The 22,664-nt window shown below is 39.5% G+C and overlaps 1 protein-coding gene across 1 annotated transcript in view; it reads left to right on the top strand.

Annotated features, from left to right (window-relative positions):
- LOC143388949 (KAT8 regulatory NSL complex subunit 3-like) overlaps positions 1-22,664 on the top strand; it is a 68,457-nt gene that overhangs the window by 17,631 nt on the left and 28,162 nt on the right.

The raw sequence follows: 22,664 nt of genomic DNA, 5'->3' as shown, positions 1-22,664 counted from the left end.
CAAGCAGCAATGTTCAGAGGGGAGAAACATTGGGTGGGGGGATTGAATCATGAGAGCATTTACCTCATGAATAGATTAATTCATGGATGGATTCAAAACTTAATGGGCTATCCAGAGGCCATGGAGACTTTGGAGGTGGAAACTTATTGGAGAAAGGTTACTGTGGGTGTGTTCACAAAGAGGATATTTTGTCCTTGATTCCATCCTCTTTCTGCTACCTGGCCACCACGACATGAGCATCCTCCTCTGACATATGCTCCTGCACTTTGATGTTCTGCCTCATGACAGATCCCAAAAGGGTGAAATCAAGTGACTATGGACTGGAACCTTTGAAATTTGTGGTCCAAAATAAACCTTTCCTCCTTTAAAATTGTTTATCTCAGATATTTTACAGCAGCAGAAAGATGACTAATACACCTTTTGTCTATCTCTACTCCTAGCATTTCCACTACATGTATACTGGTGGACTCAGTGATAACTCATAAGTCTCTGAGGCTTTGTTCCTTTTTTCTTTCTATTCGTTAGACTACATAATCTCTATTCTAATATCTTCCAGTACATTAACCCTTTCTTCTGCCAGATCAAATGCATTGTTGAGTCTTTCAGTGGATTTTTTATTTCATGTATTTTAGTTTTCAACTCTAGAATTTCTATTGTTTTAATATTTTCTGTCTTTCTCTACTTGATGAGATATCACTAACATACTTTTAAAAAATTCTTTCCACAGGATTTCCTTTTTCTTTTTGCCTTGAGAATTGAACCAAGAAACTTCTATGCTAAGCACAAGCTCTACTTCTGAGCTATGCTCCCAGCCTCTTGTATTCTTTGAACATATTTATAGTAGCTAACTTAAAGTCATTGTCTAAGAAATCCCATCATCTGAGTTCCCTCAGAGACAGTTTCTGGTGGCTAATTATTTGTGCAACTTTTCTCTTTCTTTATATGTTTTATGCTTTAAAAATTTACTTTTTAGTAACATTATTTGACAATTCTGAAAAGTAAAAATCCTGTCCTCCATGGTTTGTTGTTGTTTTGCTGTTTGTTTCAGTGACATTCCTGGGATGATTCTGTAGTCTATATTTCCTGTAACATGCAGCCAAATGAAATCTTTCTTCAGTTAGTGATTCGTAATGCTTGGACAAAGATTTCCTAAGCCCCTTTACCTAGCAAACTTTCACCCATTGTCAAGGAGTTTACCTTCAGTCCTCTGGCAGTTTACAACTCTTTCTTGGTCCTTACTTCCTGCCTATACATGGCCTCAAGGTCAGCAAGAGATTGGGAACCTTCCTTGGTCTTTCTTGAGCATATCATAGATATTTGAATCCCTAGAAATATATTAGAATTTTCAAAGTATTCTTTGAATATCTTACTGTCGCAGTCTGTCTGGGCACAAATCACGAGCCACTCAAGCAGGAACAAACTTTATTTCTGAACTCCCATGTATGCCACCCACGTGGCTTTCTTCCAGGTCACACCACACCAACCGGAACTCCCTCCCCCGGGCTGCTCTAGCACTCACTCTTGGAACCAAGAACTCAACAGGAGCTCCAAAGTAGCCATTGCTGGATGCAGCAAGAGCCATACTATTACTGGACAGTAAAGGTCTAATATACAATTGAATCAATCCAACATCATCTTAATGGCTCGCCTCTCAACCATTACTTCTGGCAAAATGCCAGGGGCCATTCTGACTCCACTGTGGCTCTCAACATCTTACCTCCTTAATCATCTGTTTAAATTCATGGCCAGCACTTTGCTTGCTCCAGCTGGTATCAGTGTATTTAGACAGCTGTGATGTTAAGCAATTGAAGCTTATTGAGACTGACAAACATCCTGGCGATAGGAATTTTCCATGCAGAGAGCCCCAAATAGGATTAATAATGTCCTAGGTGTGGGGACTTTTCCATGGAGAGAGCTCCATGATGGGATAAATAACAACATACTGTTTATGATGTTTTATCAGGCAACTGTACCAATCTCCTTGATACTGGCAATTGAACCCAGGGGAATTACCACTGAACAACATCCCCGGTCATAATTGAAATTGAGACTGAATCTTACTAAGTTGCTTAAGGCCTTGCTAAATTTCTGAGGCACATCTTGAACTTGTGATCCTCCTCCTTCAGCCTCCCAAGTTGTGATTACAGGTGTGTGTCGTAGAGCCCAGTTACAGACAATATTTTGGGGGATGGAGCTTTCTAAGAAGTTTACACCTCAATCTTTTCTTTCTACCCCTGGAGTTTTTTTTTCTTTCCTTTCCTTTTCTTTACTTTCTTTTTTTTTTTTTTTTTTTTTTTTTGGATAATGGGGATTGAATCCAGGACACTACTGTAGATCTTGATACCCAGCATAAACTAACTCTCTCTCTCTCTCTCTTCTCTCTCTCTCTCTCTCTCTCTCTCTCTCTCTCTCTCTCTCTCTCTCTTTCTCCCACACACACACACACACACACACAAATACACACATACACACAACTTTAAGAATCACTCCAAATTGGGGTGGGATGGGTAACTTTGGAAAAAGCCAGTGGGAAGACTGGACTCACCTTAAACCCTGGTGCCTGGCTTGTTCTCTAGGCCCCTTCTCTTGGGAGATGCCATATTTTGAGCACCTTGAAGACCGAAGTTGCATAGTTCCTTGAAACTTAACAGCAAGAATATTATCCTATTTCCACCTTACAAATAAATTGAAGCTCATAAAGGTCAAGTCATGTCCTTAAGGTTAGAACACCATGGGTGGCAGAGAGAAATCCTACTTCAGAGTGCAGGATACTCTGATGTTACCCATCTCAACATCCTGACTCTCCAGCTAGTGATGGTAGTGTCCATAATTATAATTTTTGAGCACAATAAGTTTGATCCTCCTATTTTATAGCCCCCTTACCTAGGAAATGACCCTTTAGAGGCAGTCACAGAGAAAAGAACAAGAGGTTTTCCCTGATACTCATCTACTGAAGTGGCTCACAGGTTACTCCTGCCCTGCTAGGGCCAGAGCTTCGAGGCAGTGCACCAAAACTCATGATTGCTAGATTACGTCTGGCTGAGACTTGTGGGCTGGTGCTATTTGACCATCCACTGTACATGCTCAGCTCAGTAGAGCCAACACACCGGCCTAGGTGCCTTGAGCCCATGCAGTCCACTACAAGTCAAGGGTGGTCCAGGGAGGGCAGGTTGGCCAGTAACCAAATGCCCTGGCATCCTGACAGGTCTAGAACTTGAACTCTTCCCACTGAGCAAAAAAAGAACATAGTCATTATCAAAAAAGTCATAGAAGACATGCTTTATTGTGGTATTTCAGAATTGTTAAGCAAATCATAACTACAGCACATTTTCAAATGAGGAATCCTCTATGCCATATAATCTCATTACAACCTCACAAGCACCCTGAGAGATAACCACAGATCACTTTGGGGGGAGTTGAGGGAGATGACCCAGTAAGTTCCACTGACATGGCTCTCTGCTCCATGTCTTCAACACCCTAGGTCTGCTGGACAGATTTAACAACCGTGGCTGTAAAATGAGAAATCAGGCTACCCGCTCTGTACACACCAAAGCAAGAGGGGTCTATCCTGGTATGGGCAGAAAGGTTTCTCATTGCTACAATGGCCCCAGTTCAAACTTCCACTGGAGAAAGAGTAGTACAATGACCACCAGCTCCTTCTTCCCTTTGTCCTACTTGTTGCTGGCCAGGCTCCCTGACCTTTGGCCATGATGAAGGCATGGCTGCATCTGCTCCCTCTGCAAAAATAGATCCAATCTGCTAACCTGGGAGCCTCTCTTATGAGCTATCCCCAGATCTCGGTGATCACAGTGTGGCTGTTGCCTTCATATGAGTGACACATAGGACACATAGCAGTGTCCCTGAAGATCCACAGGGTGCAAGAGCTGCAGAAGTGTGAGTGGCCACAGGAGTCAAGACAGGTGCTGGCAACATGGTGGAAGCAGATGATGCACTTGTCCCCAGTGTGATTTGGAAAGAAGAGAACATATAGAGGGGGTCATGGGAGGCAAGGGGTTGGCCACTACTCATGATCTGACCACAGGGCTGAGAAGTGTGCTGTCTTCTGAGTATGACCTCATGTGAAAATTCCAGGAAGGAAACTGTAATACATATAGTTGTCCTTCCGTAGCCTAACTTTTGCATCCCATGGTTACCTGTGGCCTGAAAATATTAAATGGAAACTTCCAGGGGAAAAAAGACAGTTTTAAGTGATTGGTGCTACGCTATGCCATCTACTTGTCCTATTTTATTGTTTGTAAACATTAATCTCTAAGTTCATAAATTCAACTTCTTCATAGGCATGTGTAGGAAAAAAGCAAGTATATAGGGCTACCCATTTTTTCAGGATTCAGAGGGACACATGAAACATGCCCCTAGGAGTAAAAAGGGGATGTAGATCATGAAATTCCAATTTTCATAAAAAGAAAACAAAGTCCAGCACTTCTTCATCTGCACATGTATGCACACCTATGATAAAAATAGTGGAAGGAATCCACCAAGAGTTGATGGTTGAAAAGAATTTTTTTCTTAGCTAGACAGTGATCCATACCTGTAATCCCAGTGGCTCAGGAGGCTGAGGCAGTAAGATTCAAATTCAACATCAGTCTAAGCAATTTAGTGAGGCATTAAGCAGCTTAGCAAGACCCTGTCTCAAAATAAAAAATGGCTGAAGATATGGCTCAGTGGTTAAGTGCCCCTAGGGTCAATCCCTGGTAACATTAGAAAAACATCTTTATCCCTTAATCTTATTTCTATTTGGAAAAGCCTTACAATGAATGTGGACTTGTGTTCTACATCAAAAGCATAGCTCATGATGATGCTCTAACAAGAGCACTGTCACTCATAAAGCATGTCATTGCTCTAGAAGGCACAACTTCTAGGTCTCTAGCAGGCAGAATTCTGTTTTTTTGGGCCAAATTCTGTGGAAGACCCGGCCCAGGAGACAGAACGACTTGATGTCTGAGCAATCAGGGCTTGGGCTTCCTCACACCTCACTCCATGGATGGGTGCTGGGGTTTGGGTAGTCCACTAACCCTCAGGCTCAGGCACAGACTCCTCATTAAGGACCGCTAGTATGGCTGTGGGACACGGGCTGGCTGTGGTCTCTGAGAAAGAGAGGGAGTGTCAGGACTTGGTGTGTAGCCCTAGGCGCTCCATTCCACCTGTTCCTGTGGAAAAGCATGCATTTCCCTCTCCCCAGCCCTGTCCTGCCACAGCCTGTGCTGTGACTCAGTATATGCATGGCCACCACCTCCCAGAAGCAGACAACATTCCCAGGGAGCCCAACACTTCAGGCAACACCGTTGCCCACGTTGCTCTCTGCTACTCCAGGTCCTGGCACAGGAAGGGCGGCAGGCTGCAGACTGACTTGCCACATGAGGCGCACACAAAGGTCACCACACCAGGTGCCTTTTGTGGCACTTGCTGATAAATGGATGGAAATGGAAAACAACCAGATTCATAAGGTGAAAGGTTAAATGCTTCTCTCATATGGGGAAGCTAGAGTGAAATAGGCTGATCAAAGCAGAGGAAAACCTGTGATAGTGGATGGGCCATCAGTGGAGTGGAAAAAGATCGTCAGAGGAAGGAGAAGGGATAGAGAAAGGGAGGCATCATGGAATGAAATGGACTGAATTATATTTATATATGAATATACAACAGTAAATTTCAACTTTATGTACATCTTTAAAACACAAGTTTGAAAACTAATAAATTAATAAACAGAAGACCAGTAGAGGAAGGAGAGAGGAAGGGAATACTATGTAGTTTCACCATACAGTAGCATTTGGATTTCTCCCTTCTGTTTTAACATTTGGTATTTCATAGCTCTATATAGAGCTCAAATTCAAGAAATATCCACCATGTCCTAGCCACAGTGATACAGTCTTCATTAGATACCTCTATGACCTTATTAGGCAAGACTTTTTTTCTCATATGCATTTTACAGATAAAGAAACAGAAGATGAACCATGTAAACTAGAAAAGACAGTTGTGGATTTTGTAGAATTCATCTACCTTTGATCTTTTCAATATTCCCTTTGCTATACAATCTATATAATCAAATATATGTCCACCAGTTTATCCAGTCTCATACAGTTGGATACTTGGGTTGCCCCTAATATCTCTGATTGTGAATAATATTGATAAAGTTAGGATTATTACTGTTTTCCCAAAGTTTTTCTTATAAATGGAATTTCTAGTCAAAAAACAAACACTTAATATGATTTAGCATGTCCTATGTATGCATGAATTAGCAATAACCATACCTATTTTAGTTACTGTTCTAATTTCCCATTCCTGCAAAGCATTGTTTTCTTCCAAGAGAATATCATATCCATTTATGCTACCAGCTGAGATTCAGAATGCTCATCCCCCAGTGCTTTCCCCAACCCCATCAAAGTTCAGGTTCATATTTTCTTACTTTTTCTCCTCTGTGAAAACTATCAATTATTTATTCTAAAGAATATTCTGACACATTTTGAAGACCCAAGTGGCAGCACTTGACTTTTCTTCCCACATACACTTTTATTTTGTGTACTTAGGTATTTAGTTTCTACTTTTCTCAACATTGTGGGCAAAATTTGTTAAGTAGTTTTTCATCTGCCAGGTTCTATGTTTGATGCATTTGAGGCAATCAGATGTACAGTGAAACCTACTGTATGTATGTGTTTCCTCTTTTATTGACACAAAGGAAGAAAACTAATATTACACAGTGAACTACCAATGTTTGGGGAGGGGAAGATGAACAGTCACCCATCTCCTGTCTACTCTCCTCTTGCACTATGACAAGGAAGATTTTTCTGGCTTCCTACCCTCCTTCCAAAACAGCCATGTTTCTGAATAATTATGAGCAGGTGCCAAATCGTAGTATATACACACCCATTTCTTTTGATTAGGAGAGAGGTGAGTGTGAGAGAGAAGGTGGGGAGGGTTGGATCCTGGAAAACTCGTCAGTCTAATAGCTACTTTTCACCACAAGGGTGGTTTGTAGTGCTTAAGAAATGCAGATTATGTCAAATACAATTGCATATAGGAAAGTGTCTATTAGACCATAGTAGAGAAAGGTTTCCTGATGGAGTGATGATGATTTTCCTGGAAGAGTGATGATGATTTTCCATCCTTGGGCAGCCGCAGGAAGATCAAAACCCTGTGCTTTCACAAGGGCATTATTTCTCCACAGAAAGTGACAGCCAAAAACAATTACTTAAATGCATATTGATGTCAGTTTCTTTGCCATGATTTGAATGGTAATACGATGGTAGAGGATTGGTGAATCACAAAGAGTAGAAAAGTGAAAACCATGAAGAGAGTCCAGGATCAGTTTCTGTATTGTGGGGGCAGTGAGCGAGAATCTGTGGAGCAGTTTTAGGAGTCAAGGATGATTGTCAGAAGAAAAGGGAAAAACATATATTACTTTTTTAATGCCACAAATTGTTTGTCTCTTAACCTAGAGATAAAAATTTAATTCCTCTCTGATAATACTAATCCAACACTGAATTTTTTCTTGTCATTCCCCTTTATAACTTAAGCTTGTCACAATTCAGTTCAGCTCAGCTTGTCACACCTGTCCAGAGTGACTCATGCCATCAATAATAGAGCTCCTTTAGAAGGAATCATTCCAAATCCCACAAACCCTTTTCTTTATTGTGATAACTTGTGCTGGGCCCATTTTCAGGAACTCTCTTGATATGTTCAATGGACCTAATGGCTATGTTCCTGGTCCCAGAGCTGGTTATCTCCAAAACTTCCACTCTCCACATTCTAATTCATTCAGCAGTAAGCTTTGATGTGCATATGGCCTCATGTTTGAGAGGTTGTTTTTCAAGGTAATTTATTGTGCACCCATATGCAATCACTTACTGTACACCAGGCACCATACTAGCCTACTTAGTGGATAACAAAGCCATAAGGGTCCCTGGCTTTTCCCCCCACAGTATTTCTATAATTACTACACAAATATAAGTAAAAACTTGTTTCTGTCCCTAGAAAATTTGTTAGAGGAAAGTCCTTCTTGAATTAGATTCTAAAAAAAAGACACAGATCAGTATTGTAGGTCTGGAAGTATGCTCCATTCATGTTAATTAATTATGATTAGTACATCCATCATGGATATGTTGAAACTGGGAAACCTTACTACATATCTGCCTAGATACAGCCCTCCACATTATCACACATGGAGACTCTTGCCCTCATCTCCTTTCCCCTGATATTCCTACTGCTGAATATCTACAGAAAGTCTCTTGCTAGAACCACATTTATTCTCCCCTTAAGTAACTATAACACTAAGTGGCCTCCATACTTCCAATTTCTCAACTTTCCAATTAATACTCTTGACACAGTGCATTTCAATTTTACACAGGAGCTTCAGGCAAGATTGTGCAGTACTCAGAAACTCACTGGTTACCTGTCACCTACAAATTAAAGACAAACATTGACACAATTATGTTTAAGATCCTAGGTTTTTCCTATGTCTTTACCAAGCAGCTTGTTTTCTCTAGTCCTATAATCTGTAACTGTTCAACCGGTCCTAACTTTTGATCACACTGTTACAGCTATTGGAATATAATTCTCACTTCTTATTATCCTAAGTCCTAACCCTTATTCCAAAATAGTTTCTGCATTACTTCCATCTTTCTTTAATTATGTCTTCTATTTTATATTCCATTTAAACTATGCCTAACAATTAAATGAGATTCCCATTTTATTTATATATAGCCATTTTTCCTCTCCCTGAAGAATGGGGATGCAGAGCAAAGGCCAGGGTTATTTACCAGACAGGATATGATCCTGCCTATGAAATTTGATTCATATCATTTGTTACTGTACATAGAACTCTAGGTATCTAATGAGTGTATATCTGGTTTGCTTAAGATAGTCTTATTTTATACCTGTTGTTCTATATAATCGTTATTATCACCCACTTTTATTCTTAGAAGTGTCCTGTTTAGGGTAATAAATTAATTATATAACTACTATGTAAAGTAACAATGTCAAAGCAAGTGTTAAAAGCAAAAAAGAAAAAAGTTGGGTGTGGGGTACAGTATTCCTGTAATCCAGCATCTGGGGAGGTTGAGACAGGAACTTCATGAGTTCAAAGCCAGCATCAGACATAATGAGGCAATAAGCAACTCAGTGAGACCCTGTCTCTAAATAAAATACAAAATAGGGCTGGGGATATGGCTCAGTGGTTGAGTGCCTCTGAGTTCTATCCCTGGGATACTACCCTCTGCAGAAAAACTACTAATGTTTAACAAGAAAATAATGGGCATGGATTTCTGATCTGAAGATAGGAAAGCAATCCTTAAAAACTATAAATATTCTTTAAAAGAAGGGGGAGACATTGTAAACCTTTCTAAATTAAAAGACAATGAAAATCAAGTAAGGCAAAAGGTGAGAATATTCTGGATGCCAGGGTGCATGCCTTTAACCACAGTGGCTTAGGATATATCTCCAGTCTGAAAACTTGCATGTGTCTAACAGAAGAAACACTCAACAGATGTTCATGGCAATGCTGCTGTCAATTCCACAATCCATTTTTCACAAAACAGTGGGTAGGTGAAAGTGAGCCAAAGAAAATACCCAGAGATAGCATACAAGGCATAAGATCCATTGGAAAATGGTTGCAAGACATCAGTAACTGCTCCAAGAAGAGCTCAATTGTGACAGAATGAAGAATATCACCTCTGTCCCTCACTGCTTCACTGAGCCGTGCCTCCTTTCCTTCATGGTGGCATCTTGTGCAGCAGATGAGTTATACCTACCCTTTACACAGTACCTTTGATTCCATCTCTTTCTACCAAGAGGATATAATAGGCTTCAGAATAGGTGACATCTTCAGCCTTTGATTGCTTAGGTATCCTGTAAAACATCTTGAGGAAATTTTAGTATATTATATGAGATAGAATTGTAATTTTTTTCTTATTTTGGAAATGTTCCTCTGTTTTACCAAGTATATTTATTAAAGTCTATTCCATCTCCACTGATTGATAATTCTTTTTTGACAACCTGAGTGGTGCACAAAGATTCTATGTATGCAAGGGTCTGTTTGGGGGGGCCTCTATTTGTTCCTTTGGCTACTTAGGAATCCTGCACTAATAATACATCATATCCATTACAAAATCTCTATAATAAATCTCAATATCTAGCATAAGGAGGCTGCCTTTTCATTTTCTTTAAAAATGTCTTGAATATTATGACATTTTGTTCTTCCATTTTACTTTTAGTGAAAACTCTTCAAATTCTAGAAGTGGTAGTACATACCTGTAATTCTCTGGATTCAATACCCAGGACGTGGAAAAAAATCAGTCAATTCTGCAAAAGACACCACTGAGTTTTTATTGGAGTAGAGTTTAATCATATATATAAATATAAAAACGAGTATAATAAAGGTTCAAGAAAACATATGAGAATATGTCCATACCTCAAGGTAGACAAAGCTATTACAGAGGCCTTATAAAGCATGAAGCAAAAAAATGATACATTATATTTATATGAAATTTCAAACTGTTGATCAAAAGATGCCATGTACAAGGCAAAGAGAAACAGGTGCAGTGGTACATGCCTTTAACCACAGAAACTCATGTGTCTGAGGCAGGAAGATCACAAGTTGGAGGCCAACCCCAGCAACTTATCAAGTACCTGAGCAACTCGGTGAAACCCTGAATCAAAATAAAGAATAAAAAAGGGCTGGGGATGTGGCTCAGTGGTTTATCAGCCCTGGGTTCAATTTGGTACAAACAAAATATTAAAAATTTGAGGTCAAACACAAAAATCAAAGCAGAGCCCACCTCATTGTACTCCACAGGACTAAAGGGTGGTGGTTGGTTCTGGGGCACTGATTAGCCCTCAAAGATGCAGCGGTGGGCCATACAAGGTGGCCTGCAGGGAAATTGGGGGTAGTGGGGACTGAACTGAGTCTCTTCAACAGGGGAAGGGGGCAGAGGGCAGAGTTCATGCCTGGATGTTGGGCAGTGCTGAAATGCTGAAGAGTGGGAGCCCTTTCTCACAGAGGGACTCTGCACCTCTATGGTAGCCAGCCCCTCTGGAGAGGCCTCTTCTAGCTCCCTAGGGCATGGGGTGGCTCCGGTCTGGTATCTTACTGGGGGACAGTGAGAGGAAAAACCTCTGGCCAGAGTGGGAGGGGCAACATAGTAGGTGGGCAACGCATAAGGACATATGGTGGAGAGGAAGCTAGATGGTTGCTGGCTTGCCATCCAAGGATTATAGCTGGAGGCACCACTAGAACAAACTGAAAGCCCTTGATATGGACACCCGGTCCAGAGATATCCACTGAAGGGCAACTATATGTAAATGCAAGGGGCTGCATAGGCTTGTAGGTGGAAAGCCATGCAGGAGTGCACAATGCAGAAATCTCCCATGACAGTCCAGAGGCATGGACTGGTGATAAGACTACAAGCACAGCAGCCATAGGCAGAGCCCCTGGTTATCCAGGGGTTTGGACACCTATATCACATGGGCTTGCATGATCAGCCTTGCAGAGTTCAAGTTTTCCTTCACTGCCTTCTCTTAAAATGAATTAGAGCTCCTGTCCATGGATACTTGTTCTTTGCTCTTCAAATCCTGGAGAATTCTGCAAGTGGGATGAGGAGACAGAGTTAGTGACTCTGGCAGTGGAAAGTGAATGGCACACCCAGGAAGGTTTTTCTCTTGAGACATCAAAAAAAAAAAAAAAAAAAAAAAACTCTGCAAATTGGGGTCTTCACGGCTTCCGTCTATGTAGGACAGAGTATAAAGATGGGATAAATCAAGCTGGGCACAGTGGCATCCCTGTTATCCTAGCAGCTGGGGAGGCTGAAGCAAGAGGATCACAAGTTCAAAGCTAAAATCAACAACTTAGCGAGGCCCTGTTCCTAAATAAAATATAAAAAAGGGCTGGGGTGTGGCTCAGTGATTAAGTGACCCTGGGTTCAATTCCTAGTATCAAATTTACAAATAGGGGGAGGGAATACAAATGACCAGCTAACTGGAGATCAGTTGGGAAGTGAGAATTAAAAAGTAGACAAGAACCCTAAATTAGGATGAGGATGTTGCTCAGTGATAGAACATTTTCATAGCATAGATGAGGCCTTTGTTGAATCCCCAGCCACCCAACACACACACTAAAAGAAACTATTACATCAACCAATAAAGGATTGGCAAAGCCAGTTGTGGTTGTGCACACCTGTAATCCAAGGGGCTTGGGAGGCTGAGGAAGGAAGATCTCTATTTCAAAACATCCTCAGCAAAATCTAGGCACTAAGCAACTTATCTCTAAATAAAACACAAAATAGGGCTGGGGGTGTCTCAATGATCAAGTGCCCTGGAGTTCAATGCCTTGATGCCACCCTCAAAAAAAAAAGGATTGACAAAGTTCAAAATACAGTGATATCAATACTCTTTGCAAGTGTAGAACATCTTCCATAAAACAAATGTACAAAAATTACTAGGCAGTTTCTCCAAAATTCAATGGGATGGAGAAGGACAGGATATCAAGACCAGAAAATCTAGACAGATAAAATTGGCCACTTGAAAATTAAATGTCTGTTAGAAGGGGAAAAAATTCAAATGGATCATGTTTGTAATCAAAAGACAAACCACCAAATGTGTCCAATATATATTAGGAAGTTATGTAGAAAGTGCCTGCTAGTCAGTAGTAAGTAAAAAATTCAACCACAAAACAGGAAAACAGCAACGACAAGCAGTCACAGAATATGCCCTATAAATATATGTGTACAAAGAAAATTGCTTGTATAGTCTTTAACCTGACGATGAAGCATATATAAATAAAAATTGATGGCCTAATTCTTTAGTCCTGCTTCTCCATCAGAGAACAGCACTCCACCTGACAACAGCTTTATCTTCAAAAACATTTGTCTGTGTGTGAGTTTTTAATTTTTCTTATTCCCCTTTGCCCCTTGCTGAAACCTGCTAGTTTGGACACACTGGTCATAGCATTTTGCCACCTTCCTATTACTTGATACAGTATTAACTGAACCGTTTATTATGTAAAATCCATTAAAATTAATAAAGCAGCCCTTCCCTTCAAGAAATCTGCAATCTAATAGAGATAAATGATTACAAACCTCTAACTTCCAAAACATTATGAAAGTTAAATTGAGTGATACAAAGACTAAAGAATTTGTAAAATAATATGTTAATTTTATATGGAGATATATATATATATATCTTCATATTAAATATATACTCTCTCTATATCTATCTATCTATATATCTATCTATCTATATATATATATATATATATATATATATATATATATATATTACAATACTATGAGATAATCTGTTATCCACATTTTATACAAACGGAAACTGAAGCACAGAAGTATTTGAGAACTAGCTTTTTTTATCTTGGAAAAGAAAAAAAAAACAGCTAAAATTTAAAATGAGGTAGCATATATCCATAGCCTATATTTCTAACCAGTATTCTAAAACTACTCTAATTATAGCTTTAGAAAATAGGAAGAATTTCAAAGTTGATAAAAGAATTTGGACCAGCAGTGTGGCCAAAAGAACAAAAGGAACAAAATGATATGAATGGAAAAAAGTAAATAGTTCAGGTAAAAGATTATTAAAGTATGCACTTTAATAAGCACTTAGTTGATTCTCATACAGGTAAATCAGAGGGCACACTCTTCAGGAACCATGACAGAACAATATCCAACAATGTCTATATTCTAAGAAACAGGAGAAAGATCAATAACAGGAAAATTACAAAAAGTTCACTTGCTAAGAATGGGTAAGTAAAACCATTGTGAAAGACATCAGTCCTCCCCACATATCTTTTTAAATTTAAAATAAGCTATTCTTATTTTTAACTCTTGTTAACTTTTAACTGATGAAACAAATTGCTTGGCTTGAATCAAGACTCTGGGTTTGATCCCAGGAACAGGAATAATTGTAGGCAATGGCCCCTCACCCACACAAGACTACAAGTTAGACTGTCAAAACACTCATAACAACTATGTAACTAGGTAGCATAGTATATTAATTCCTCATATGAGTGACACAAGCTATACAACTTTTGGGACAATCATTATCAGTGAAAACATCTGAGAGGAACTTAAGCTAACTGGCCCTTGATTAATGGGGTAGTTCAAACTAGGAGAGGTGCGTGGTACATCAGGAAAGGGAACATTTTGGCTAAAATAAGAATGAATGGGCTTGGTTGCATACGACAGTGAAAAGGTAGGACTTTTATCAAATTGGAGACCTGCAATGATAACAGAAGCTGGTTAGGGAATAAATGATCTTCTAAAATTTGAAACTACAAAGTATGAACTTTCACTGGTAAATATAATTAAATAAACATGCTGTTATTTGCTAGAATACCAGAAAATCTCTGTCTCATGCCATTCACCACTATGGCCCCTTCAAACCACTGAAGTGCTTTTAGTCAAATCATGTAACAATGAATAATGGAAAATATGCGTCATTTAAAGGATACAGCATTGCTTACCTGTACTAAAAATGTCATCATGAGCCAGGCATGGAGGCACATGCTTGTAAATACCAGTAGTTCTCTAGAGGCTGAGGTAGGAGGATCACAAGTTAAAAGTCAGCCTCATCAATTTAGTGAGCCCTTAAGCAACTTGGCAAGATCCTGTCTCAGAAAAAAGAAAAAAAGAAAAAGTGCTAGGGATGTGGTTCATTGGTTAATCACCCCTGGGTTCAATCCTTGGTACTAAAAACAAGCAACAAAAGAAGGTCATCATACCAAGTTTCTGAAAATTCAGTTTTTACTTAGACACACACACACACACACACACACACACACACACACACCAACCACAGAATTTAGGACACTCCTATGTTCCTGTGTGAAAGTCAATAAGATTGAAAAATAAAAATGCCAAGGCTCTATCTCAAACTATTCAATCAAAATCTTTAGGGAACAGTCAAGGAAATTAAAAAAAAATGAACAAAAGTTTTTCAATAAAAGTTTATCAAGTTTGGGTAACATTTGATGTGATCAAATGTGGAATCTGAACCCCAGTCAGTACATTTCTCAAGTATAATGCTAAAACAATGAAGGTTGAAGGTCAAGACAGTTCATGACATAAGTATGTCAATAGGACAAAAAGACTAAAGGTAGTCCTCATAGGTTATTAATATCATCTACTCTACTTGAACTTCAGATTGCCAATATTGAGCTATTTCAATGATTTTACCATATCAGTGATGGATTTGAGCTGAGTTACATACCCATTCTGCAGCTCCTGTACCTAATGAGATCTGCTACTACTAAAAAGTTCACTCACAGTTCACCATGCTTTTTTCTTTAATTAACCAACCAGATTCTGGATTTATATCTGAATCAATTGACACTGCCAACTCTTTAAAAGAGAAAATGTATTCAGAGTAATATTTGATGTCGATTGGAAATAAGTTATTCAAGAGCTTGGGCTTTATTTAATCACTTTATTTATATAATGTTTTTGGGGAACAGGTATATTTATATAAATTTGGAATACTTTACCCATTGATGCAATAGTATATACAGGACTCAGTCTCAAAATGCTTGTAATCCAGTGGTGGGAAAAGCATAAAACAGTATAAATGATTAATGTAAAGCCAGCAATGTACTTTTATACTGAGATCTTTACAACCCTAGGTTTCTCTTACTTTCAATCATCTAATAACTGCTGTAGTATATAATCCACTTAAAATGGGCTTTTTACTTATCTTGTTTAATAGTCTCACAACCAAATGCCAAGGAAGATATTAAGCAAATTGCCTACTTATAACCAAGTTAACTCTCTTAAATCTATTTTACTGTTAATCCAAAATGGCATCAAACCAGAAAATGGCACTGAATTCCCCCTTGTAGAGATCTAGTTGAGGTAAATTTCACTAGTACTTAAATAAACCACTAGTACTTAAACAAACCACTCCCCCTGGAAAAATGCAAGGCGCAATCCTGACTTGTTTACAGACTCTAACAGCTTGGCATCTTGCTTTTTCTGAAGCTGACTTGAACTAGTGATCTTCCTGCCACAGGTTTCTGAGCCACTGGAATTACAGTCATGAGTCACTGTTCCCCACTCTTAACTCTGTTTTTTCTATTAAGAGTTCACTTTACTTTCCAAAGTAACAAGCATAACTTAACATTTGGTTTCAATTTTCCTGACAAGTTAAACTAAAGAAAATACCACCAGATTGCAGTACATGCCAATGCACCCTTTAAACTCGGAATTAAAAGATATATCTTCCCTATGTATATATTAAAAGATATATTTTCTGTATGTATATATTTAAAGTTAAAGACATACACACATCCCAATTTTTTTAAGAATACCAAGCCCCATGTTGCTCTGGGTTTGATCATCAGCATCACATCAAAATAAATAAAATAAAGGTATTGTGTTCAACTCCAACAAAAAAAAAATATACATTAAAAAAAGTATACCAAGCCCCCAAATCTGATATATAGACACACACATATACACATGCTCTACCAATTACAAGAACTACTCTGTATTTGAAAGAAGGACTGTAAAAATTGGTTTCTTTGAAACATTTTAAAATATATTACCAGACGTCATAACTGAATTAAGATTTTGGAATCTCTGGAAATATTTTTTAAAAAATCTGTTTTTAAGTCATAGATGCTGCATATAAGTTCCTCCAGTGATTTACATTAATTTCAATAGCACTGTGCTAAACTTTTGATATAAAATGCAAAAAGTAATGAAAAACTAATAATAGAATTTCTTTTTCATATAACGTGACTTGCTGTTAGATGTCATTTCAAGATAAAATAACATATGATGCCTCCAGGGAATTGAAGATGAATTTGAGTTTCCCCAGCCAAGGAGCCAGGGCCCTGAGGTCCCCAGCCCCATGATTCCCGGAAAGATCCAGGACCCTGAGGCCTCCAGCTTTGCGGCCCCAGGGAGAAGCCAGGACGGTAAGGTCCCCAGCCCCACGGCCCCCAGGAGGCATCAGGGCTCCTCTGGGGGAAGTAGGAAGTAAGGAATGGTGCAGAGAATCCTTCCACATTTTGGTCTTGCGGAAACACACTTCAATCCTTCTTCAAAATTAAAACTCTGCTGGAGGCTCCCCATGAAGTACTCCTGCCCAAGAGCGTGCGGTTGGTGGGGAGGGGTCTGGGGGAAGGAGTCCCGGATAGGCCCTGCAGTCCTGGGGAAAGCATGGCCCACGGCAGGTTTGGATCAGATGGCGCAACCCCCCTCCCCCCCTGCCAGGTCTCAGCCACATCCTCCACGCCCCTTCCCCTCCCCATGAATGGTGGCCTCCGAGGAGAGGCTGGGAACAGGGGCAGTGGGCCTGGTCTTCCAGAGCCTGCAAGCCATACCTACCATTACTTACCTCTCTACCCTGCCGCCACTCACCCAGGTACCTGGTCCGCCAGCCTCGACCCTGTTCTTCAGCCTCAGCTGTCCCTGGGGCCACCCGGGCCCCTCTCATCATTTTGTTTTCTTTTACCCAGTAAAATCCTTGCACAGAGTGGTGTGGTGTTTATTGGCCAAGATGTAAGGGTCCGCTGGCCAATCGTAGCCATGGATCTAGAGTCTCATGGGAATTTGGGGAGGAGAACAGGGGTGCACCTTCACGATTGACTTCTGGCAGTGGAGCCTGGCCAGCCTGGAGCTGTTGGGAGACTTCCCTGGATGAAAGCTGGGCAAAAGGGCAGAGCCTAGAATGGGAGATAGGATAAGGCCACCTTGACCCACCTCACCCATTCTCTCCAGATGGTATTTGCTAGACTCGGCTGAAGCCAGGGCTTTGGTCTTCCTGAGGGTCCCTGACTCCATTTCTAGACCGCCTCGGGGCATAATCTCAACTTTCCAGTTCCTTCTCTCAGTGGTTCATGCTCACTCCTGGCTCCCAATATGTGCAGCCCCTGTGCTATAAAAGTTTCTCCTTGGGAACACCCACAACCCTTTGAGATAGAAACAGTTCCCATATGACAGATAAAGAGACTCAAAAACCCTTTGAAGTCCCTTTGCAATCTAGCCGGGTTGCTGGAGTCAAATGAACACATTCAGAATTTCAAGGCTATGGTTCTCAACCATGAAGGAGGTTTCCTCTATTGAGATAGTCTCCTGTGGCTGGTCTCCGTTACTTTTCCTCACGAACTGGACTTTCCCATTGTCTGATGGGCAATATTTTGAATGGTGTGTTGGTCTCTCCAGAACCTGTCTCCTCCCCTACCAGCTGACTCCTTCTCCTGACTTAACCTTTTTCTGTGAGCCTCACCCTGCCTACTTATCACCCCAAGTTCTGTTATTTCTCTGCACAAAATAAAACACCCTCCACTAGTTTCTCATCACCTTCTGGAGTGTCAGAACCTTAAGCAAACATTCAAGGACCACAGTGTGATTGAAGGCTTTTTGGCCATGTCTCTCTATGATATTTTCAGTACACACCCACTCTTACTCCAACCCACTTGCATCAAACACAGCTCCATGAGGTTCCCCATCTTCTTCAACATATCACCTTGAAATGCGCCTATCCTACTCCATCTCTACCTAGTGCAATCCTATCCATGCCTCATGTCCCATCTTAGTCTTTATTTTGACTAATAATATACCTGATCTTTTTTCATGTTCCCTGATTTTTCCCAGTTTGAGTGTACCTGATGACATTTTACCTGGCATAATTTTACCAGTCCCTGTCTGAACTCTTCTCCCTAACAAGAATTTAAGCCTAACAATTTCTCTGTTCCAATAAATTACCCCAAATCAAGTCATAAGGGAATAAGAGGCACACAAATTTTGCAGCACTTAATAGATAGCATGCAAAATGTTTGAGGGATTCTACCATGGACAAAATCTTGGAAAACACCTCTCTCAACAAAGTTAAAACTTTCTTTTCCCAACTCTTCACAGTATCTTTAATAAACTATGCACCTTTAGACTGTTGGGGGATGAGGTAGGAAGCTTAATAATGTTGCTCAGTTATTTGAACACAGAATCTTTTTCCCCTCTTATAACCCAGAATTAATGTTTCTTAAAAACCAGCTTGGGAAACATAGGTGACAGCAACTGACACCAACATTTCTTACAGCTGTATTGAACCCTAGTTAGCTATGCTTTTATAACTAAACTTTAAAAAGTATAAAAAAATTAAAGCAGAAAATGGAAAAATGTCCAACTGCCAAGAATTTTGGCCCACCAAGTCAATCCACAAATGTTTATTTTTATTCTGTGAATTATTTATATTCTGTAAAAAGCTCAGAGTTCATCTAGGAGTGTTCTTAGAAAAAAAGGTATTAATCTGTCTTGGAAGATATTATGCATGAAGCCCAAGGCTGCCCAGCTTCTGGTCCTCAATATACATTGTTTTTCATTTCAAATTATAATAACTCAGGAACAGGTTTTCTATTACCTGTAGTTCTGTGCCTGTGGGCTTAGTGTTAATTTATCTGTTGGATAAGAGAATTTTCCTCCTTACTGCATTCTGTTCAGAATAGTGGAATTGAAAATTCATGTGCCCCTAACTAATTGTATTGCTTGGGGCATTTTACTTATCTTCCCTGGATCAGTTGAATAAGTTGATGTTCTAAATAATATAAGACAGGATTACCCACTGCAGGGGAGATATGCATAGCCATTCCAGTTGTGATGTTCTGAGATGCTGGACAGTGCACTGAGGTGGCATCACAGGAGTACTCTGAACAGGAGTCAAGAAATGAGTTTACCACTAGTGACTGGAAAGGATTCTGTGAGCTGTGGACAGAAAAGTATTGTCACTCTCAAGAAGGAGCTTTATCTGGATGCACAGCTTAGATGATATCACCACCTTCATCCCAAAGCTCAGAATGATGGATGGCTATTGTAAGGTTTGGAGTGTTAATGAGTTAATGTGGGTAAAGTATGTGGAAATGCACAGACGAAAAGGAAAAGATAAGCACCTAGAATTACTAGTATTGCCCTTGGATCTCTGTCCAGTCTTCTAGCTTTGGGCAAAACTCCATTTTGAGAATTCTGCTTCTTCATAAACACTGTTCATGTGCTCACATGAGACTGAGAAGAGGATATCTTTCAGAGGACTGAGGGAAGGTTTAGCCTACCTCATTCCAAAGAACTTGGAGATGCTGGTTCCATTTACAATGACTTTATCTCCTGGAACTGACATCCTGCTTCCTTTTGTCAAGCCAAGACCTGGATTTTGTGAATTCCTATAAAGTTATACAATTACAAAGTATAAAGATTAGTGGAGTCTCCAGTAGCTGAACACGCCACCCTGTGCAGGGCTTCAAATGGCGCTGCTCTTCTGGCTTCAAATTTCATCTTGTCACCCTATTGACACTCTATCTACACTGAGATGTTCATGGCCTCAGGAAGCTTCTCCTACCCATTTCTCCAGCCTAGGTCTGCTGTTGGGCCATCTGGTTGGTTACAGAGCGAGTCTTATGAGTGCCACTGTCACCCCCAAGAGTCTACAAGGTGAACTTTCTTGTGTATCTCTCTCAGAGCTCCTGAAGTCATATGGATAGGACTTTGCTCACTGTAGTCCAGGCTTAGTTCAGAAGGCATTCAGCAAGTATGTGATGTGACAGCTCTATCTCCTCCAGCCATCAAGAATCAGAGTTGAATGGATCCGACATTATTTTCCTGTGTACATATATGAATACATTGCAGTGAATCCCACCATTGTGTATAGCCAAAAGAATAGGGTCATAGTAAGAACAAGATATATTCCATGCTTTTATGATTATATCAAAATGGATCTTGCTCTCATATGTAAACAAAAAAAAAACAATAAAAGAGTAATCATAGAAAGAGCATGGGATAACAGTTAATAATAGCCATGAATAAAAACAAAAAGGAAAAAATGCTGGAAAATTTTACTTTAGTTGAGACTTCTGGGTAAAAGAGACCAGTGGGTATGAATTTAGTCTAAACTATGAACAAATAAAAAGGAAGGTATTTCTTTCGAGCTAAATTAATTTAGGAATAAATCAATTTGGTATGAAAGAAGATTAAATGGAAATTAAAATAAATGACATTAAAAACTCTTTGATGATCAAAGAGATTAATATATATGCCATATTTAAAGGAGCAATCTGTGGCTCTCTTACCTTTGTCTGTAAATCTACATTATTCTTCCTTCTTTGCAGGCAGGTTTCTTCTAATCTACAATCCACATAGCATAAAGTGACCATAGCTCAAGTCCTGAAATTTGACATCTCCTGTACCCAAGAACTAAGCACACTTTGGTCATTTTCTGTCTCACCCAGATTCTCCTCAGGAAAAAAAAAAAAAACAGACATTGACAGAAGAAAATAGGAGATTATAGAAACTGTTTTCTCTTGGAAGTTTCTATTTTAAGCAGAAGTGAAATATCCACATGCTAGAAATAGCTACTGTCAAGGTAGAAAGGAATGCTTCAACTTATATGCAAAAGTATGTGTTGGGGACTGTGGTTGTGGCTCAGTAGTAGAGTACTTGCCTAGCATGTGTAAGGCACTGAGTTCGATTCTCAGCAAAGCATATACATAAGTTAATAAAATAAAGGTACACCAATATCTAAATAAATATTTAAATAAACTTATGTGATAGCATTTTGGATTCCAGAGAACACAATGATGCCTGTCAGTTGTGGTTCTGAGTGAATAAATGCTCTGACATCAGCACCACTTCTGTCAACACAGGCACTGGCAAAATATTGGCAAAGTGTAGCAAGGATCAAAACAAGAAATAAAAGGTGGATTTCATCTACCTAGGAAATGGGCATTGGGCCTCATGTGAGAACTTTCTGGGGACACTAAATAGAAATTATGAAAGTGTTAAAAGCAAAGATTGGTTCTGTGTCAATGTGACATACAGCAATTAAAATCATAAGAAGAAACATTATAGAAAGACTGTTAATAATTTAATTGTTTTTTGGGGGCAGGGGCTGTGGCTCAGCGGCATCACACTTGCCTGGCATGTGTGAGGCAATGGGTTCTATTCTCAAAATCACATATAAGTAAATGAAATAAAGGTCTGTCAACAATTAGAAAAAAAATTAAATAATTTAATTATTTCCTGCTTTCTGAAAAGATCATAGCTTGCCATCCCCTACACCTATGGCCTCTGTATACCAGAGGAACTTCTGACCCCTAGGGTCTCCACAGTTTTTAAGAAAACATCTATTCAACTAACATTGTTGCATATCTACTATGTAGTAGAAGCTGTGGCAAATGATGTGATACAACCCTAACCTGTGTTTCCTGAAACAATATCAGAATGTATACCTGATTTAAGAGTGACCATGAACAGGAGGCTGTTATTTTATCTAGTATTGTATGTCTGCAGCTTAAGAAAGCTGCTTGAATTATTTTGTGGAATTCCCCCCAAAAGAATCTCACATGAGCTCTGGGTTCTCTGAAGTCCAAAGTACCAACACCTTTCTCAATTTTACATATATGTGTAGAATATCACTCTCTATAATTCACATTCAGAGTATTATTTAATGAAAAAGTTGTCCAACAGAGTTCCCCCACTATCCTCTGCCATTTCTTGTAGTTTTTACCATTAGACTATTCTGCATCCCAATATTTTAGACACAAATCAATGGGGTCTGGGGTAGAATTACATATGGTTTTGTCTTGCACTTTCTAGCATGCAGCTTATTTTACCCGAAAATATTATTCTCACTTCAAAGTCAAATATTAATAATTGTTTATTAAACAA

This window comes from Callospermophilus lateralis, unplaced genomic scaffold (assembly GCF_048772815.1).
Source record: "Callospermophilus lateralis isolate mCalLat2 unplaced genomic scaffold, mCalLat2.hap1 Scaffold_45, whole genome shotgun sequence".
Lineage (NCBI taxonomy): Eukaryota > Metazoa > Chordata > Mammalia > Rodentia > Sciuridae > Callospermophilus > Callospermophilus lateralis.
The sequence above is the reverse complement of the archived record's forward strand: the minus strand, read 5'-3'. Positions and strand labels throughout refer to the sequence as shown.